A 20,611-nucleotide genomic window follows, 5' to 3' on the forward strand; every position below is an offset into this window, starting at 1 on the left:
CCAGTAAATGGAAGTGCTTATGTTCTTATATATCTATGCCTTTTTGATTGGTTTTCTCCAAAAATGATTTCTAGCAGGTGATGAAATCAAAGGTATGCAAATATATGGAACTAGAATACTGATCCAGTACTGACATGTAAGGCTTTATGTGTTTTAAAAAGCTGAGGGTAGGAGTTGGTGAGGAGGTGGAGGTACAGTCAGGGTCACCCAAAAGTGAAATCTATTTAAATGAATTCACTTAATCACCATCACTGCTACTGCTATTCAGTGCTTACCTGGCAGATTTGCATATAATAGATAGACTATCTAAAATAAAGGATGCTTCAATAGAGAGCACTAGATAATGTGCCACTGGTTTATGGGTTCTCTTATGCATATATTGCTATAAATTAACCTTTGCATTTATGACTTGAGAGTTAGCAAAGCATCTCATAAAACCTGTGATTTCAGTTTTCTGGGACATCCCCCTCACATCCTAAATGGGACTTTGAACTACCAGAGAAGGTGCGCTTACATCCTGAATTGTCTTTAACGTGACTGGAAGCTTAATTTATTATGACAGTCCTAAGTAGGTGTGACACATACTACTGCTTGGCAGTTCCTAACGCTTGCTCTATAGGAATAAAATAAAACTAGTTTGGGGAAAAGGAGGGGAGAGACTTTTCAAAATTACTGTACAATAAAGCTGTCACATTTTTGGAGTAGGAGGAATTGCAGGTGATCTATTTGAGGAGTAGGGAAGCATGTTTGACTTCCTTGGACTTTTTCCTGGCACCTTTACAGAAAGATGAGCATGGGAGGGGTCTCTGTGTGTGCATGTACGCATGTGCCCATGCAATTTCAATAAAAATAAAAGGTGAGGAAATGGACAAAGGCAACCTTTAAGTGACACATGAGAGAGAAGTAATTTGATGGATGTCAAAGGTAAATTTTTTTTCTTAAAAAAAAACAGCTAAAAGGACAAAAAAGACGTTTTCTTCTTTGGGGGTGTATAGAGCTAGCTTTCCTAATTATTCTTGACATTTTGTCATTCATGCTATGAGCTTCCTTAGAGGATAGAAGTAAATAGCCAGTCTCCTGTGAGAACAAAGCATGAATTGAACGCCTTTAAGATCTGAAATGTGCTAGCACAGGCACCTGCTCCTAAAATAATGGTGTCACGGTTCCAAAATAAGACAGTTGGGAGCAATAGGAGATATCCAGTGTAGGTACAGGAGACAAACAGAATAGTTCCACCACATTTGATACAGTTAAACTTTTAAAGAGAACTTTTATCCATTTATATATTTTCAAAACCTAGCTTTGAATTTGAAGGCTGAAACTAAAAAGTCCTGCATTATGTATGATAAATTTATTATTTACTTTGTTAAAACCGAAGGCCTTGGCTGAGATTGCCGCCCCATTGCACAAGGCGTTCCCTACCATGACCACTTTGTAGTTAAAGGCTCTGATTCTTCACTAAAATGGACCCTGGTTCAGGCCCTGTTCAGATTAGGGGGACTCTAGGCAAGTGCAGAGGGCTTTACAGCATTGGGGCTCAACAAAGCACTGAGGCTGTATGTCAGGGGTGTCCAACCTTTTTGAATGTGGGGCCGGATCACGAACATTTTATCACCCAGTGGGCTGGTGACCCAAACTGAACAGCCTCACTCTGGTGGAAGGGGGGGAGAAAGAGAGAGAAATCACTCGAGTGTCTTCTAACTTGTCATATTCTCAGTTGCAATTTCTAGGCAGGGAAGAGTGTCTCAAGAGTTCCCCCACCCCAACCTTGTATAATTGAGATCCTCCACCCCCAATTCCCCCAGTAAAAATGGCAAGGGGGTGGGGGCAGGAAATCCATAAAAGGTAGTCAGGTGGAAAGCAGCAAGAAAACCACCTATGGAGGTGCTGGGAGTCTCCGGGGCTGGCAGGGGTACTAGCTGCAGCCCCAGCCCTAGCTGTGGTGCTGGGAGAGTGGCGGTGGCACGGGCCACACTGCTGGAGCAGATATGGGGGTCAGTGCCCACCCTGCGATCCACATGCTGCCCAGGGTTTGAGGGGCTTCTGGGAGGTCTTATGGAGGGTTTCCCCCCCTCGCTCAGTATGAGTTCTGTGTGCTGTGGGGTGGGGGGGTGTTTTACCCACTCCTCAGTGTGCACGGGTTCCTGGGTGGGACTTTTGGGGGTCTCTGGGATGACTCCCCCTAGCCCAGAGTGTCAGCTCTCCCTGCAGTGCTGGGGCTGGGGCGGGGGGGGGGCTGCAGATGAATTCCTGCTGCCTTTCAGGTTTTACCTGCTCCCCCAAGCCTGCCTGGGACCCTGCCACAGCTATGTGGGGTCTCATGGGGGTTTCCCTTCCCCCCAGTGCAAGGCTTCCCTTGCAGGCTCTGCAGAGCAGAGCTGGCATTGCTGCCTTTTGTGCAGTCATGGGGTGGTGAGATTGGTTCCCGCATTTGCATCCTTTTTTCCCATCCTGGTGGTATGTTTTGAATAAATAAAAAAATAAAACCTATACAGACAAAGATGTTTATTTTTATTTTCACAGACTCAATATTTCATGGACTTAACATAGACATTGGATTTATGACGCATTACAACCTGCCTGACATCTGATTCAGCACCAGGCACCTGCCTGATCCCACCTCTTACATTCTTCTTTTTCCCCAACCTTTCCTCCCCTCCTCCATTTTTGTTCTGCCTTTTGTCTTCCTGATTTCCTCCTTTTCCTCTTTGAGAGCGTCTCTTACCTTGTACTGTTATCACTGTCCTGTTCCCTTTAGGCCTTTTTCCCCCTGCTTTCCTGCCCCTCTCTTCCCTGTTTTACTTTTGTTTTTCCTAATTTTGACCTATTTTCCATGACTTCCTGTCACTCTTTCTGTGTCCCTCTTTGCTCTTTTCCTGTCTCCTACTTATTCATTTTTCACTGATGGCTTCTTTCTATCCTTGCAGTCTATCATTGCTGTCTCTCCTTGGGGCAGCGGCGGCAGGACCCGGCTCACTGATGAGCCTGGGCCCGCAGGGGGTTAGCAGCTCCCCTCCCCTTGCTCTGCAGTGCCGCTGCCTAGGGCCAAATAAAATGGCCTGGTGGGCCGTATGTTGGACAAGCCTGCTCTATGCAACTCAAATGGATCTGCAAATTCATTGGGGAGTGGATAAACATGTACCAAAGCATTAGTTGAAAAGTCCTGAAATGATCTAATACTAGTTTTTGATCTTAAAGTTTGTTAGCTTCCTTAATTTCTAGCTGTAGTTTTCAGCATTTCGGGGGCAGTACTAGTCAGAAGTCCTTGTCCTATAGTCTCTACTGGCTTTTTGCAGGGGCACATTTCTCCACTACCCATCTTGAGGGCTTGAGCCTACATATCCATTGATCATCCTTTTTTCCCCTCCAGTGGTCTCTGGCCCCCTCAATGACCAGCTCTCAGGACACCTAGGTTTTACTCCAGACTTTGCCACTGTTATGGATGGCATTGGGCAAATCACTTGAACTTTCCCTGCCTCCTTTTTTTCCATCTATGATATTAATGTCTACTTTGAGATGTATTGGTAAAAACTTAGATCTAGTTAGCATTAGTAATAGTAGTAATTCCCTTTTGAATGTTCACGTCATTATATATTTTTGTAAATTTCACACTGAGTTTATATGTTTGTTTTGTCTGCTGCAATCTCTTATCCTTGCCTGCCGGATGACATCACCATGTTATGGACTGTAGCATCTGGTTGAACCAGTTTCAATGCTGCTATCAGGAGCAAAGCAAGTTAGTATTATTGTATTAATGTTGAACAGATTCGATGTGGAAAAAAATGCAATCCCTACCAAAGTTCTTTTTTATTTCAAGCCAATCTGTTGTACAATTTGTTGTTTTGTCTACTGTTTTGTAGTCATGATTCAGTCAAGTATATTAACAAACAGAACAAAAAATCATTTTTAGGAGACTGGCCTAGGGATTACATAGTATCATGGTTACTGGTTTAAATGTTCTTTATTTTTTGATTTCCTGGCATTGAACTGACACTTACATTTGTGATGCAAAACATGAAACAGAAATTCTCCTGACTACAACAGGATTTGTCCTATTTAATTAAAATCATTAAAATACTGCTTTAGACAGTAAAGCAAGCAGATATTAGGGATGTAAATAGTATTTAAAAATATTCATTTATCCTCTTCTAATTGTAGCAGTTAAATGGTTAAGGGATAACGCAGCAGCTTGCACCACTGCTGCTAGGAGCCCTCTGACTGGAGGGGAGAGGAGGAGGCAAGCCCAGCCAGACAAGGTGTGGGGGGAGCACCTGTGAACAAGCAGTTAATTGCTTAATTGGTGAGTCATTAGGTTGTGCCCTGTTTTCTTGTTAGGCTATGGGTACTAGTCTGCCTTTCCCTTTCTTCTTTACTCTTCACTCCTTCCTCCGCCTGTCCTGTTGGCTTCTGTTTCCTGCTGGGGCACAGCATGGTTTCCTTTCCCCCCCTTCCCTGCCAGACTGCACCTGCCCCAAACTAAAGGATAACTAGTAAGCTAACCGCTTATCACTGCACTTATTGGTTAAACTGTTAATCATTTTACCTTTCACATCCCTAGCAGATATGAAACAAAAATGTTTTAGAAAGAATTTGCATAAAAATTTCATATTTACACAATGACTTTTCTTAACAGCATGACTTTGTTTTCGGATTGACACGGTGTGGGTTTTAGACTATACCGTGACTTCCAGTACCATTCTTCACTTTCAGTGCTGCTACTTTTGTTATGGGATCTTGATAGTTCTCTTAACCTCTCTGTGTATCTGTTTTCCCTCCATGTGCAAATGTGTTTTCCCCATATTTACTGAATTGTTTGAGAAGTTCAGATGAAAGCGTGTTTTTGAGAGCTAGGAATAATTATTATTAAAATCTCATTAGATTATAGTATTTAAAACATGCCAGTGATATTAGGAAATAGCTAATTCCAAGTGACTGACAGAATCTTGAATCAATTTTGAACAAACATGGGTTTATTTCAGAATTGTTTGGCAGTTCTGTGAGATTTACAATAAGACATATCAAAGACCATGAGCTTTAAACAAATAATATGTTCACAAACTAAGGCCTTGATCTTGAGACAAATTGAGCAATAACAATACCTGTCGAAAGCTATGGAAGATATGGGTTCTCTGTGCCTCTCAACAAGAATGAAAGAGTACAAACTTCCCTCTAAACAAGGTATTACTTCCCAAGATTAACAACAACAATAAATACTAGTCATAATTTTTGCATTCACATTCAGCTGTTTTTGAGGCTGAGCATGCTGTTCATGATTTTGGATGGAGCTTGACTGGTGTCAGCCCCCACTAAACTTGTTTTTCTTCTACTTCATTTCATCCTACGTTTCATTAAATAGGATATTTAATTTCCTGAAAAAACAAAATCATAGTGCTGGAAAATCTGAGTTCCATCTCAAGTATATGCTTTGTTAACCCGTCCTGGAAAATGGTTGTGACTGGCTAATTCAGAACTGGTAAAATGGGGATTATTTTGTTCACCAGTGGTTTATAACAGTACATGAAGAACACATTAGGGTCCCATGGGTTTCTTGTGCAGGAAACTTGATGGCTTCTCCTGTCATGCCTGAAGTAATTTTTTATTTTATAACTGGGTTTTTCGGATAATCCAGGGATTGTGAAGTGATCTTTGATCTTGAATAACGACCATGTGAAAACTGAACCTTCATTTTACTGAACAAAAGCTGTTTCCTTTGTGTGCGTTCAAAGTCATGCTGCTCTTTTTGAGAAACAGAAGGACTTTAGTGCTAGCTTTGCAGAGTGAGTGTAGAACACATGTGCTCACCTGAATTCTCTTCCCTCCTGATGTCTTCATTGAAGTGTTTACTGATTTCCAGTACTTTTACCTCTGTAAATTATCCGTATAACCTGATGAATTTGTATGCGTGGCACTTTGATTGTGCAATAGCAGCTTTGATTGTACAAGAATCCAGTTTGCCTTTCAGTTAAATGAAGAAATTTGCAGACCTAGCAGTTTGGCCTTGTCCATGTGTACAAATTGCACTCATTTAGCAGATCCTGTCATTTCAAGCCAGACTCCCTGTGTGGGATCTCATTTGTGTTGGAGAGCAGCTTGTTTGTTTAACTTGAACCAAATCCTAAAAGGCTTAGTTGAAACGAAACTAAATGGAAATGGTGTACATTGAAACCAGAATATCTGCATATGTTTTTGTAAGTTTAACTAAATTGGTTAAAAAAATCACACCTTAATTGAAATCAGCTCAGTTTTCCCATGTACACAAGTTCGTAGGGGAATGAAGAACTCTTTCATTGTATAAATTCACCCATTTGATATAGAAATGAGTAAAAACAAATAAATGTGAAAATGTGGTGTGGTTAATTTAGATAAAGCCCTGGAGTGGGACTCTGGAAATGTAAGTTCTGTTCCTGACTGCCATTTGGCCTCTTGGGTAATTTGAGAAACTAACTTAATTGCCTCATATCTCAGTTTGCCCATCTGTAAAATGGGGTGTAATGGGGCCCCTTTGTTCCTGGCTACAAAGGGAGAAGGGAAGAGCCATTTGGGATAACTCAGACTGGCATGGATGTAAGGGAAGGGTCCCAGTAATGAAAGGTGTGAAAGAGCTCTGCTCTTGCTGGAGAAAGCTGGACCTAAGTTACAGTGCCTTTGAGTAGGCCTAGGGAAAGGCCAGAGTTAGCGGAAGCAGCCAGCATTTAAATAGGCCTTCGGAAGGGCTTGTACTGGGAGGTGCCTAGCACAGCCTGAGTGGACCTATGGGAAAGCAGGGCCCAAGAGGCCTGACAGTAGACAAAGGGCATTGTGAAGCATGGGGCAGCTGTAAGGGGAGGTAGGAGGGTGAACTTTCAGAGAGACCCACCAGAGCCTTGGCTGCATGATGTACTTCAGCCCTAGGGGGAAGGTCCTCTCCTAGCACCCAAACCACTGAAAGAACGGTGAGATGGGGAATATGAGTGAGGACTGATTGTGCAGACTGCGCCTCAAAGCAAGGTTCTGGTAAGAACGTTCAAGGGGATATTGATGTTTAGGTAGTAAGAGCTTGTTGAGGGCACCATGTCTGAATGGGCAGCGGATCTAGAAGCATGAAGTCGCTGTATAAAACTTAAATTGTGTAGAACTTTGTGAATGATATCATTCAAGGTCCTTTGTTTGTTGTTTCGTAATCCTACGCCATTAGTATGGCTGTATGCAGATCTGTCCAATCTTTAACAATTTATTCTTAAAAAAAACCAACCCTAACATTTCTTGATAGTTGATAGTTTTAAACATCCCTGCTGGTTAAATCACTGCTACATTTGGTAACTTCTCCTTTTGTATTTCCCTGTTTATATTTAACAAAAACTAGAAGGGACTAGAATCGAACATTTTGTGGAACTGTTATTTGTTAGATTTGTGGAGAGAGAGACAGTTCTTTTAAAGAGTTTCTTTAAAACCAGTCCTTTCAGAGTGTTTACTAAAATGACTCAAACTTTTAATGGGCTCTTATGTAGAAATAAGGATATTATTCTCATTTCCATGTGTTTAGGATTTAAATGTGTAACTTCAGTTTAATTTAATGAGGAGTATGCTTAAAAACATGGCACGTTGCGAAGAAAGTATTCACCACAATTATAATCCTTAATTGGTTTTTAGCATCTTAGTCACTTTCCATTCTCTTTCTTCAGAAATGTGTCATGTTTAAGAGACTTGGTGGCTGTTCACTCCCTGTTAGTGTGTATTGTGGTTTATAAGTTAACCATGACAATTATGAATTGTGGGTTTTATTCCATAAAGATTTTTCTGTGCTGACCAGCTCACTAGGACTTGGAAAATAAAAAGTATGTACTACTATGTTTGCTAATCATAGAGAAATAAACAGCCAATTAGTGAGAAAATGTTTGTTCATTTTCTCATGGGGACGCATCTATCAACATTTCATTATTATGCTGTTATGATTCATACAGCATCACAGGTATGCATGACACTTTACAGACAAGTAAATTACAAGGCCCAAGTTGTTGACAGTAAATTAGTGAGGGAGGATTCTAAATAGAGAGAGAGGGGATCATTACATCTCTGTGTATCCTGCAGTTTGTCAGTGATATTTTTTTTCCTTTTTATGGAAAAATATCCTGGAGATATTCTTCACAAACTGCCTTCCTCTCAGTGTCTGGGGCTGTTATGCCTTTTGAGTAGTTTGGTGGCTATGATAACTATAATTATTATTTATGATTGTCTTGTGATTGTTTTATAGAGGCCAAGACACCATTGTGCTAGAGGTTGTATTAACATGTAACAAAAGGATGGTCCTTTTGTGAAGCAGCTTACAGTAATAGTTTAAGACATCAGGTGGGTATGAAGAATGGCAGGAAGAGGAACACATGGATGGAGCAGAAAGGTGTGTCTGCAGCATGTTGGCTGTAGTTTTGTAGGCATAGTTCTGCACTTCATAGGGATTACTGTACTAAGTGGAATCTAAGAGGAGATTTAAAGGACAACATAATGGCCTTGCAGTTTTTACAGGGAATGCTTTTTATGTTGGTTGGGCAATTTAAGAGAGAACACAGTGATGCTAGGCAGGTACTTTGGCAAATGGGTGATGCAGGGCAGCACTGTTGGCAAGAGCAGAGATGGTATGTTATGACTCTGTAGTTCCTGAAGCCACATTTACACATGGATGATGCATTGCATTAGTTTGTTTTGCCTTTGTTAATTATTTCAGCCATGCAGTCCTGTACTTGTTTGAACTAAGTGCTAGTGCATTATTTTGCCACTCAGCTCTAGTTTCAGTTTGTTTGTTTTTTCATGGTCCATTTTGGGATATCTCCTGGAAACTACTAGAGTTGAACTAACAAACTCTTAGTTTCACTTGGGGTTGAACTAACAAACTCTTCTCCTGGAGTCCGTTCATTTTGTTACAACCCTTTTTAAACAGCAAAGAGGACATGTTGCTGAGTGCTGTTGTGGAAGCAGTTACTGTAGTGAGGATGATACACGTGCATTTGGGGACAATTTTAGCTCTGCAGTTTCATAGGGAGTTCAATGGCACAATAATACGGCTACTGGAAGAGGTGAAGGAGCCTGAGGACAAAAGTAAGCAGTTATTGTCACAGAGCAGCTTTGCATAGTAGAGCACTACTTCTGGATTCAGGGTTTACTAAGCCAGCAGTGACTGGTGGGGAAGAATTGTGATGTTAGTTTGACCATCACTGGCAACCAGACTTCACAAAGGCCATTTTCTTAAGCCGTGGTCAGTTTGGACAGAAAGGTGAAGCCTGAGGCATAAGTCTGGAGCAAACTGCCCCAATTCATCCTAGTGTTTCCAGCTTTTTTCCGTTCTTTATTCCTCCCCAACAGGGACAGCTTGACTTGCTGCAAGCTAGTGTGGCAGAAGGCCACCTCTGTTTCTCCCCAAAAACTATGCTCTGTGACAATTTGGTTAGGATGGGACCAGCAGAGGATACACACCTTACCCCATCTCTTTGGGTAACCTGAGCTGGATATATTCCTGAGGGACGGGTGAAACCTGCTCCCTCTGCCTACGTGACTGGCATCACATACCTGGGTGAGGGGCTTGCTCCCTGGGGAGCTAGGAACTGCCAGTCTGCCCAGCAACTAGTGATGCATTTCAAATTGGTTGTTCCTCCATTGGACCAAGTAAATGAGGCTATATAAGTTAAGGACTGCCCAGAGGAGGGGGCAGCAGCCAGGAGGAAGGCTCAGAGAGAGAGAAGAGCTGAACCATCTGAAACTTGCTCTCTCTCTCTCAAAACTCATGATCAAGGAACTGCCTGCCTCCAGAAGGAATCTCCACCTGCCTCTAGATGATACTTGTGAGTAAGCTACCTGAGATCTAACTAGATATATAGCTTGCAGTAACTCAGATTCATGATCAAAGGCTACCCAGCCATGGGAGTTTGCTCTATGGGTCTTCTCTGATATTGCTCTGCCCTGTACCCTATTCCAACCCTACCCCTTGTAACCAATAAAGTTCTCCTTTGTACCTAGTGTGGGAGACTTATTGGGAGTGGGTCTAGATTATGCCTTGGGGTCCCCTTGGTTCGGCTGACCAAGGGAGACCACTACTTGTGCTTCCAATTGAGAGAAGTATCCCAAGTTCTTGAAGTGAGTCAAGTACCCTCAAGGGCTACTAGGCCTGTGTTTCCCAGGGTGCGCAGAGCCAGAATCAAGCCCAGCCCTGGGTGGTGGCAGTGGAACCCCCAGGCTAATGGGTGTGCTCCAGGAAGAGGGTCAGCCAGATGTGAGGTGCCCCCAGGAAGGCACTGGGAGCCTGAAAGGTGATCGGGCGCAGTGAGGTGGGTGGTTCAACGCAGGAGCGCCCCCTACTGGCCCACTACACAGGTTAACTCGTGTCACAGAAATGTGCATAGATCTCATCTTAGCTCTTCAGTTGGAGAACGCCAACATCGGAAGTCTCCTTAGCAGGAAGAAGCATGTTGCCATCACATTCCAGAAATTTGCCATCCCTGATTGATTGCTGCCAGTGAGTTGTTAACCAGCTTGATATTGGTAGATTATCTGTTAAACTTGTTGCTATGGAGGTTTATGATGCCACGTGCTACATCATAAGACCCAGAAGTGGCCAGGAGGTAAGTTCCCAAACTGTATAGGAGCCCCTGGTGGAGTACATTTGCCTTCTAGACACGACTGTCAACAGGAAGGGTGTTTCTTTCTGGTGCTGTAATGATTGTTGAAGATTCATCAGTATTAATGTAAGGTGATCTGGAGAAATCCCTGATGCGAGGATTTTCAGAAATACAGGCCATTTTCTATGTAATCAAGGAAACTTTTGCCACCCAGGTAATTATGTCCATAATTCCCTGATTAGTGGAAAATATGGAGTATGCTTCTGGAAATGCTGGATATTTCTCATCATTTTATGCCTTATATAATAGTGCCCGCTGGATTTGAGTAACTGTGTTGGTTTCATGTGGGAAGAGGATAAGTTGCTAGGTTCGTAAAGCATCCCTGCAGGCTCCCCATATTACAGGAGAATGACATCTTGAGGTGAGCCTCCATTAATGTAGAAGAGTCTCTTGTTCAAAAAAGCAATAAGGAAGCCATGCTGGTACAGTATTTGCTAGGATCGTGAACCTATCTGGTATTGGCATGAAAGGAAGAAACTAGCTGCATGGACAGTTCTAAAAGATCTACTTTGCCTTGCAGTGTGCAAGTCAAAATAGAGCACTATTTTTGCCTTAACTTCTGTTTTATGACACGTACAGATCAGGATAAAATCCACTACAAAATTAATAACATTCTGCAATGACTGCTTTAAAGCAAGCTATTTCATATTTTTTTAGAATCAGCAGAAATTGGTTCATGAAGTTGAATTTGGAGGTGGTCATGGGATTTGATACTGTTGAGAAAAAAAACTTTAAACTTTAAACCTTCTTGTAAGAGAGACTACTAAGTAGATGGGAAGAGGCATATTTCTTCACTCAACATAACAGCATCTGGAGGAATAGTTTAAATCCTCCTGTGCCATGGTTCTGTAATAGTTTATTAATACTAATTGACTTATACCAACTCTTTTTCATAGCAGCTTCATGCTGGCTGTTGGTGTAGTACTCTCCTTCACAGAAGTTTCAAGATAACTTTTTTCTTTGATGTTCACATCTACTGGGACTCACAGTTCTGTATTATCTGAACAAATCTCTTGTTGAGACCCCCATGGCATATTCAGGGTCAGTTGGGTTTTGGGTTGCTTGCCATGCTGCCATGAATGCTTGGTGGGTTGTTATGGATGCTGCTTTATGGATAACTATCCACTATGTCATTTTTGGGGTTTGGTGGTGGTATCCCTCGCAAACCCTTGGTCCAGTTCTGTATGGCATGACTGTGGAAGTGTTGTTGGGAAGGACATCCTGTTTTGGCCCTGTAGTCTTAGTGGCTAGGGAAAGAAGTTACACACAAACTAGTTTAAGTGATCAGAAACTGGTTTAAGCCTGTAACAAAACAGAAGTTTCATATCGAAACCACTGCAACTGTTTGAGTGCTCGTGGCGCTCAGGGCCGGTCCCAGAGTACTGGAAAAAGCCGGTGTCCCTATTTTCAAGAAAAGGAGGAAGGAGGACCCAGGTAATTATAGGCAGGTTAGCCTCACTTCTATTCTTGGCAAGACCTTAGAAAAAAGTATTAAGGATCACATTTGTGGGGGGGCGAGCAGGTAACACAATGCTAAGGGGCAACCAGCATGGGTTTATAGCAGGTAGATCCTGCCTGACTAACCTGGTTTCTTTTTATGACCAGGTCACAAAGTGCTTAGATGCAGGAGTAGATGTAGATGTGTTATTTACTTAAATTTTAAAAAGGCTTCCAGCACAGCATTGAACCGAATTCTTATAAATAAACTAAATAGCTGTGATGTGGATTTTTTTCACAGTCAGGTGGGTGGAAAACTGGCTTATGGGACACACCTAGAGAGTGGTGGTGGATGGGTTGGTTTCTACTTGGAGAGCTGTGGGCAGTGGTATCCCCCAAGGCTCTGTCCTTGGACCAGTACTGTTGAATATCTTCATCAATGATTTGGATGAGGGTGTAGAAAGCACCGTGTCCATATTTGCAGATGACACCAAACTACGGGATATAGTAAACACACTAGAAGTTAGGGAGTGAGTTGAGGCAGATTTGGACAGACTGGGGAAGTGGGTGGATCAGAATAGGATGCAATTTAATAAAGATAAGTGCAAAGTGCTGCACCTGGGGAGAAAGAATCACCAATACACCTAGACTGCTATTGGGAAGTACCAGTCTAAGTAGCACAGCAACGGAAAGGGATCTCGGAGTCATAGTTGACCCAAAAATGAACATGAGTCTCCAGTGTGATGAGGTAATAAGGCTAACTGCACTCTGTCTTGCATTAGTAGGTGCATCACGAGCAGGTCTAGGGAGGTGATACTTGCCCTCTATGCAGCATTGGTGAGGCTGCAGCTGGAGTAGTGCATCCTCTTTAGGGCACTGCACTTCAAGAGGGATGTGTATAACCTAGAAAGGGTTCAGAGGAGGACTAGTCATATGGTTGAGAGCCTGCAGATAAGATCTTATGAAGACAGATTGAGGGACCTGAATCTTCAGCCTCTGCAAGAGAAGGTGGAGAGGTGATCTTGTTGCTGTCTATGAGCTCAAGGGGGGTGGGGTCAGTTTACCAGGGCTCCCCTCAGTTACTAGAAACAACAGCCATAAACTGAAGGAGAACAGATTTAGGAACATCAGGAAAAAAATATTTTTGATGACAGATGCCAAAATATGGAATGGTCTTCTGGGGGAGGTGGTGCTTTCCTCTACCTTGGAGGCTTTTAAAAGGAGATTAGACAAGCACCTGGCTGGGGTTACTTGACCCCAGCGCTTTTTCCTGCCCAGAGCAGGGGGTCAGACTCGATGATCTAATATGTCCCTTCCGACCCTAGAAATCTATGAAATCTAAGTTCAGTGCACACAAACTTCTTTCAAAATGGTCTAAACCAGTTTAAGATAAAATTGGTTGAATGTAGTATCAGACTTAACTGATTGATGCCAAACTGGTTTATGGAACTTCCGTGCCAGTCCCCTTCCTGGTTCAAGTTAAATCAGAGTCCCCCAGCATCCCAGGTTGCTTTCCAGCCCTGGTCTGGGCTCTGCTGTCTGCTCCAGCCCTGCCCCTCTGCTCCCTAGCTCACTATTGCTGTTCCATCTGGCTGAGAAAGGGATGAGGATGGGAAACTTGGCTCCAGACCACAGCAATAGTCTACTACCTGGCAAGAACGGAGCAACCCCTCACAGGCTTTTCCTGCACTGGCTGCTCGAGCAAAGGTGGTGGGTGGCCAGACCCTGGGCCAGGCTGGCAGAATAAAGCAGTGGGGAAGGGGCTGTTAGCCCCCTCCTCTGTCTGTGTGGGACTCCCACTGGTGTCTGCCCAGAGGGAGTGGGGGGCTATGGCCAGAAGCTGGCTGGGGGCCAGCACGCTGAGGCGGAGGGGAGAGAGGGAGATATAAATCCTCTCTCCTGCCAGTGTGGGACCCCAGCCCAGGTCCACCTGGAGAGAGCAGGCCCTGCCAGGCTTCTGCTCCCCACACAAGGGAGAGGAGGCAGCCAGCAGGCTGAGGGGAGGGAGGGGGTTTTAACCCCCCTCCCTGGCTGCAGGGACCCCAGCCTGGATTTGTGTGGGGGTTGAGAAGCCCCTTCCAGGCCCACACCCCCTCTTTCTGCTCAAATGGAGAGCAGGGGAGCATGGCCATCCCCCAGTCTGGGGCTCATGTGCTGAGGTGGGAAGAAAGCACTGCCCAGCTTCTAGCCTGAGCCATTGCAGGAATGTGGTTGCATCTCCTGAATCAAAAACGAATGTCTGCCTCTCAGTTCAAGCTGTGCAGTTTAGATTAATCTGCAAAAACTGAATCGATTCAGCCTCCGGTTTTTTGACTGTCTGTAGTTAGCTAAGGTGTTTGAGATGCTACATCATAAGTGGCCTGGTTGAGAATTCTGGCAGTGAGCATGGATAAGAAAGATAGAGACAGAAGCAGAAAGATTTAGACACGATACAAGTACCTAGAAAAAGGGCAGAGATGAAGATGACAGATCTGAGTTATAGTGACTGGGAAGGGAAGGAGAGACTGGGAGTGGGAAATTGTGAATTTTGTGTAAGCCATGTTGTACTTAGTCTGATAGCTTGTCCATCCGTGAAGAAATCTTTAAAAAGACGAGCTAAGATTTGAATTCTAATGGAAGGAGACAAGGCAGAAATGAAAAGGTAAGGCCGTGAGTTACTAGTCTGAGATGGCATTTGAGGTCAGATCATGGATAAGGATTTCATTGAGGGTTTAGATGAAGGGAGGGCCATCTACAAAGTCTGGGTAGTCTTGGAGGACCGCTACAAAAATGTGTACATCAAGACTGAGGAATGAAATGCTGAAGAGGTACAGGTAGATTTTAGGGCTAGGAAGAGAACCAGGAGAGGGCAAATTCTTGCTGGCTGAGTGAGGACAACATGTTAGGAGAACAGAGAGTCCTCAGGACCACTTAAGGCTTTGTTGCTCTTTACAATAGCCCCTTCAAAGAATCAGCATGTGCAAGACCATTTGTGTGGCAAATGGTCCTGACTGCTTACATGAATGTAAATCACAAGTGACTCCATTGGAGTAATTTGAATTGATTCAATTTAAAATTGTGGTAAAAGTAACTGGAATCAGGTCTAACGTATTTGACACCTGCCATGTATTTACTATTAGATGATGGTATTTTTCTAAAGGTATTGATGCATACTAATTGGTCTTATAAGCTGTATTGTCATGTGCCATACAGCATATCTGAGGTTGGAATCTATGCTTACATATTATTGATTTCTCATGATAATTAGCTAGATGTATGGCATAGTTTATTGCTTTTTAAGTATTCATTATTGCAGTTGTATCCCATTTTAATTTTGTTTTTGGTATCCATAAAACCCTGGTGATCCTTGTCCTCAAAAACCAAGGGAGGATGGATCTTTCTGTTTAGGCATCTGCAAAAAAAAAAATTACTCAGACTCTTGAATGGTAACCATTAAAACACATCAGTTTGGTTTTTGTAGTTTGTTAACTCTTGCCTTTTATCTCATTTGATTTTGTTTTCATATTCATGTCTTAATTTTAATTTCACTTTTAATTAGTTTCATTATATTTGATGGCAAAATGTTTGGTTTATCTTCACAGTTAATAGCCTAATTGTTTCTCTTGCCTTAAGTAATATCTCGTTAACTTTATAAGCCATCTTTTCCACATCATCTACAGAATTAATTTCCTGTGCACGTAGTGGTATTAAGTCTGTAGCGTTTCCCCCAAAACTTTCCTAATTAGCATTTTTATAGTTGTATTGGATTTTTTCTTTAAGAATTAAGCTTCTGAGGAAAGTTAATAAAATTAGTATATCAGTTGATAATATTTTCTAGCATTTCTACTGTCACTGGAAACCTGGGAATTCCTTATTGATGAAGTGATTCTAGAACTAAGGGGAGATAGTGATGTATTTGAAATGATAAAATGCATAGATTTATTGCTATTTTACAATGCTAAATTAAAATCTTCTATGATGTTTTGATACATTAACAACAGATGTGTCTAGTGATTTTACAGGAAAATGAGGTATGTATATCAGAATTACGTTTCTGATAGCAAGTCTTTACTACCATTTTTTGTTGGTTCAGTTTCTCAGAAAAAGTTATTCCTACAGACAGCAAAAGATGCTGCGAACCAAACAAGTCTTATCTTTTAGAATATTCTTTGACTGTAACACATTTACTGTATCTCACCCCCCTTAAAACTGCACAGTACATAATGATAATTTAGGTAGTGTTACTGTCTCACCATCACCACACCTTTCTTATGCATCTTTAATTGGGAAATTTGATTTTCATTCTGGTAGAAAGCGTCTTTGTTTTGACGTTAGACCTTGATAAACATTTTAACCTCCAGTAATCTTTGTGCTAGTGGATGACCAAGGTCCTTTTGTGGGCATTCAAGATTACACAGTACTGTTGGTGATAGGAACAGAATGTTAACTGTGGTGTCCTGTCTATATTTCAGCCACGGAAATTAAACTGCTTCTACACATTCAGCTAAAAAAGGTGTTATTCTCTTCCTCTGTTGTGTAATAATATTATCAACTCTTGTTAGTTTGTGTGTCACAGAATTTTGAATTTTTCTTTAAGCCTCAACTCCTGGAGTCATGTTATTTACATTAATCTCCATATTAAAAATAGTTTCTAATTTGGTTTCGGATAAAATATGTTATGTACCTTAAAGGCTAAAAAACGAAAAGGCAAATGGAAAAGCTAATTATTTCCTAAGATCTCACAGCAATGTAGCTGCTAAAAATAACTGTGCATCGCTGGGACGGTGTAGTAACAGCTGTTACTACACCATCGTTCAGTACTTCCTAAAGCAAGTACTAAATGATGGCACAGTAACAACTGCACCATGCGGGGCATGTGTAGACGCGTCCACTGACTTCTAAACTGATGCATATGAGAACTCACATTACCTTAATGGAAGGAAATCAGCCAGAGAATCAGACTACCTTCTCTGTGGATCCCAAGAGGATTTAGCAACAAGTACCTTCATTCTAACCAAGAGGGGTGTCTTGCTCTTATACTGTGTGAACAAACGTAGCCCGTTTAAGGGAAGGGGAGTCTAAAGGGAAGGGGAATCTGTTGCGGGGAATGTGTACATCAGATGTTATGCAGCAATTATTATGTCTGTATGAGCCAGTCTAAGGCTTTTTTTCCAAAAGGTAATAGCTGCTCCAGTTGTATGTATTATGAGAGATGCAAGAGATCAGAGTTAGTATGCATGGAATTATGCTCCAAAAAGTTAGTGAGAAATGGTTTTCCTGTCTTAGAAATTTGTTGAGATTTTGAAAATATTCCCTATCTGAAATTGGGACTAAAGGTTGAATTCTCAAATTTTTCCACAAAGAATTAAAAAAAAAAAAAATGTCATAACTTTTAATTCAGATACAGGCAACCCCTGCTTAATGCTCTTAATTGGTTCCAGAAAAAACGAGCGTCAATTGGAACCGCACTAAGCAAAACACATTTCCCCATAGGAATTAATGTAAATAGAGATAATTAGTTACCGCCACTTCTTGCTGCAGCTTCTCAACACCGCCACCTCTTCCCACCCTTCTGCCTGCCTGCTGACCTCTCCGGCCTCATGTGCCAGCCCACATGTGCCAGCCCCGCACTTCTCCCGGTCCACCCTGGGCTCCTGTCAGCCCTATGTGCCAGCTCCACGCTTCTGCCACTCCACCCTGGGTCCCCGCTGCCCCTGGCCCTGGGCACTGGCAGAGGCCCCGCACTCATGCCTGCCCCCCTCCCCCACCCATTGCTGCTTCTTGCCATTGTTGCTTCTCCCCACCCCCCATCCACCAGCCACTCTGACACTGTGTACCAGTCTGGGTCCCCTGCTCCTGTTGCCCTGTCCTGGGCCCCTGCCGGCCCTGGCCCTGCAGCACAGTGCAGGCTCCACGCTCATTCCTACTTGCCCACTCTCTGCCACCTACCACTTCTCGCTGTCCCTGCTGCTTCGCTGAGCGCTATAACAAAACTGGCTCAGCGCTAAGTGAAATCAGGTATTAATTTTAAATGAGCGCTATAGAGAAATAGCATTAAGTGAAACTGTGTTAAGCAGGGGTTGCCTGTAATTTTGCAAGTTCTTTGCATTACTCTGATGAATCATCTGATTAATACTTCTGAAACATCAAAACTTAATTTTGCATATTTCCAAATTTTGAAATAGGATCCTTTGACAGCAAGTTAATCAGTTAACCCTTTCCTGTGACTGGTTTCAGGTTCAGTGAATTGTCATTGATTTTACCAATGTAAAAGGCTTTAAAAAAATTACAGCCTGCCTACATACCTTTTATTATTCCCTGCATCATAGATTTCATAGACATTAGGGCTGGAAGGGACCTCGGAAGATCATTGAGTCCAGCCCCCTGCCCAAAGGGCAGGAAGTCAGCTGGGGTCATAGGATCCCAGCAAGATAAACATCCAGTTGGCTCTTGAAGGTGTTCAATGTTCATCAGGGGTTGTCAACCAGGAATATGCGTAACCCCAGGGATTCTTGGAAAGGAGCTAGGGGGTACCCGTGGGCGTATGGGGATGGAGTGCTGCCACGCCGTGCTGCTGCCTCCCGGGAGCAGGGCCAGGGGGGTGGGGTGTGGAACAAGGGCAGTGGTGCCCCTCTGTGGGCTGCACGGGCATGGGGGGGGGTGGGGGGAGCTTGCACACGGTGGCAACCACCACCATCCACTACCCTGCACCACTGCCATCATGTGCAACCGCCCTCCCCCGCTCCATGCCTGTTTCCCGCCCCCCTCCCCCCACTCCACCAGAACTATACCCAGAAGGGGCACACTCCTTTTAAAAAGGTTGAAAACCTCTGCCCTAAATGAACTCTTGGAGCTTAGCACTGTATAAGAAAATTTGTGTGTCCTAATAGATTTTCATGCCAACCTGCTTTAAATTTCCATGCCCACTTGTATTTCTTTAATATTCAACAAAATGTCAGTTCAGTAAAGTCTGCTTCAAGCAATAATATAACTCTTATGCAAAATACATGACAAAAACACTCATTTAAAAAACACCCACGCTTAAAAACAGGAAGGAAAGACAATTTTAAAGTAATCATATATATTCTTTTCTTTTTACATATACTTAATAACACTGCCAACATATAAGAGTTTGCCTTTCACATTCTAATAACCTTAGAATGAGCTACAAGATGCAAAGACTTCTTTTAACTTATACATAATTAATAGCTCATTTTGACAGAGATAAAAATATGCAGTGCCAGGTTCTTACCTGATATAGTTTGGTGTCTGTTTAATGAAGTTAACAGAACTCTGCTGCCTCATATCACTTGCAGATTTGACAATGGAAGGATTTTTTTTTAGAAATTTAACATTCTTAAGATATTTCTCAAGACACTTTTAATGTAGGATGAATCTTAGGGTGAGAACAGGAAAAGACCTTGAACCTGCACTATTGAGGTCAATGCAAGTTTTGCTACTCAGTTCAATAGAAGTAAGATCAAGTTAGATTGATTGTATAGGTAAAATATACTTATACTTCATATAGGATAAGTGGGTTTCACTATGTCTGAAGATGAGAGAGGGAAATAGTGACTGAAAAATACCATAAATTTAAAGGAGGACTTGAAACAGGTGAAAAGTGCCAATGAAAACTTGAACATAAAATAAGCTGGGTTTTTGGGGGCAAGGCGTGCGTGTGAAGGAAGGTGCCATGATAACAAAACATAGACTTGTTGCCCAGGCAGACTAGAGCATAATAACTGAAATTAATTGAGTTCTGATCAGTGCTGGCCATATGAATAACTGGTATTGGAGTCCAAAAGGGGAGGGAGCATAATGATAAGCTTTTTGGAATTTCATGATTGTTTCAGGCAAAACACAGAACACTGGTCCCAACATTTTTGTAAAGGTGGCTTTGCCCCAAAGATATTCAGCAGCACATGCCACCATTGGCTTCACTTTATGCATGTGAGTATTTTCATTGAAGTCACTCTGTCTAAATGTGCTCAAGCATGTACAAAGCAAGCATGGACTCCAGTGGGACTCTTCAAAACAATGTTCAATATGAAGCATTATTGGGTCGGGGCCTTAGTAGATTGACAGTGGATCTTATTATTTATGTGCATTTTATATAGTCATTACTTCCTCTGCAAGATAAGTATGAAATGCTATCATTCTGATTTGGTAGTTTTCCACTTACGTTGAACAGGTTTGAAAGACTGTAGAGTAATGAAGAAATAGGCCTCCAGGGTCTCTCTTTATTTTTCTTCCCTGCCCAACTTCACACTTGTATGCACAAAAATGTGCATAGGTTTAACTAAGTTAAGAGTAAAAGTTGTAAACAGTAAATATAGTTAAGTTTATACAGACTCCTGGATTGACATTCTTGCTTAGTTTAAGTTGCTTATTTTGGTTTAGCTTTAACCAATTCCTAGTGAACTTAAGTTAAATGAGGGAAGGTAAAAAAAGACACAAAAAGCAAAACAAAAGCGTGTCTGTGTAGTTTTTTTAAACTTTTTAAACTAAATCATTTCAAATCCTGGGTAAAATTCTACCCTCATTGGAGTCGC

General features: G+C 42.3%; 1 protein-coding gene across 6 annotated transcripts in view; it reads left to right on the forward strand.

The window, feature by feature from the left end:
- Nucleotides 1-20,611, forward strand: part of TPK1 (thiamin pyrophosphokinase 1) — a 535,729-nt gene that overhangs the window by 21,586 nt on the left and 493,532 nt on the right. The gene's annotated exons all lie outside the window — the stretch shown is intronic.

The sequence above is a fragment of the Alligator mississippiensis genome, chromosome 5, assembly GCF_030867095.1.
Source record: "Alligator mississippiensis isolate rAllMis1 chromosome 5, rAllMis1, whole genome shotgun sequence".
Classification (NCBI taxonomy): domain Eukaryota; kingdom Metazoa; phylum Chordata; order Crocodylia; family Alligatoridae; genus Alligator; species Alligator mississippiensis.